Consider the following 1,470-nt stretch of genomic DNA (forward strand, 5'->3'; position numbering starts at 1 on the left):
TGTGATGTTGCGTGACCATCACATCTATCTTGTTCCAAAACATTTGTATCAGTCCCCTGAAGCTCCACCTCCATAAGCAGCCACACCCACTGCTTCCTCACCCTGCTTCCTGTAAGCAGCCATGATGGCTGCTTTGTCCGATGGCTTTGCTTTTTCTGGGCGTTTTATTTATTTATTTTTATTTTATTTACTTATTTATTTTTTTATATCCAAAATGTGTTTATTGGGAAGGTTCCCACTCATCTTCAATCGGGGGCTGTCAGTGCTGCTTCCTCCTGAAGGAGCATCCTTCTGTCAGCCTTGCTTTTTCACCTGTGGGCTGACAGTGGAGTAGCCCACACACAGGACTACCGTTTGTGCATGGCTGAAGACCGTGGTAATTTTATAACATCCTGGGCACTTCACGTCCATAAAGTAGGAATTGGGGCTCTGCACCAGGCGCTTTTTCTTGTGTTTCCTCTTCTCCTCTTCTGGAGAGGGATGAAGGAGATCCTTTGCGAGAGGCATGTTCTCGTAGGGAGGTCGTCACCGCCGGAAAGGCCTGGGCGTTTTATATAACGAGATCGCACTGTCCCTGACCGTGTGTGTTTGACCCCCTTTACACAGTAGCTTTCAAGGTCCATTCATGACTATCAGTTCCTCATTCAACTCTCAGCTGCTTTGTCCATTCCTCTCCTGCTGGATTTGGTTGTTTGCTGGCGACTTTGCACGAGCTCTGGATTCGAGAATGAAAGACACCACACACACACACACACACACACACACACACACACACACACACACACGCACGCACACACACGCCAGCTAATTTTGACATGCATTGACTAGCTCAGTGCCTGGGCACTTCTAAACCTCCCTGCAGCTAGCATACATTTCCCTTCATTCCTGGCTTAATACCTTCTAAATCTATATTTTATCTTTGCTGTCCTACTACCTGGGCAGCCCCCCTCCCATAGGGCCACTTTCCCTTCCACCTACATTGCTGGATGAATTTTCTCCTGCAGCTCTAAAACCTGGTCCCTCTCCCTCCAAGCCATGGCGATTCTCTCCTCTTTCCTCCTCCGCCCGCCTCCGACCTGCCCAGCCATTGGCTCTATGGCAATTCTTTATTACCAATCGAAGCCAGCTGGGGGCGGGGACCCTCAGGTCTGGAAGCACGGCTTTTGGGAATCGATTTAAGACAAATCACTAGAACCAATTCCCAACACAGTGCTGCAGAATTTATAGGATTAAATACATTTTATTTTATTGTAGGAGTATAAGATCAAACATTTTTTTATTTATTCACTTTTTACTTTACGTGTATGTTTGAATACCTGTATGCGTGTGTACCATGTGTTTGCAGTGCCCATGGTGGCCAGAAGAGGGCAGCAGATTCCCCTGGAGGTACAGGTAGTTGTGGGGCGCCATGTGGGCCCTAGGAACGGACCGTGGCTCCTCTGCTAGAGAAATGAGTGCTCTTAACTGCTG

At 47.8% G+C, this 1,470-nt stretch overlaps 1 pseudogene; it reads right to left on the reverse strand.

Annotated features, from left to right (window-relative positions):
• Window positions 1-204: 204 nt before the first annotated feature.
• Window positions 205-526, reverse strand: LOC110330761 (annotated as a pseudogene).
• Between the last annotated feature and the right edge of the window lie 944 nt (window positions 527-1,470).

The sequence above is a fragment of the Mus pahari genome, chromosome 13 (genome assembly GCF_900095145.1).
Source record: "Mus pahari chromosome 13, PAHARI_EIJ_v1.1, whole genome shotgun sequence".
Lineage (NCBI taxonomy): Eukaryota > Metazoa > Chordata > Mammalia > Rodentia > Muridae > Mus > Mus pahari.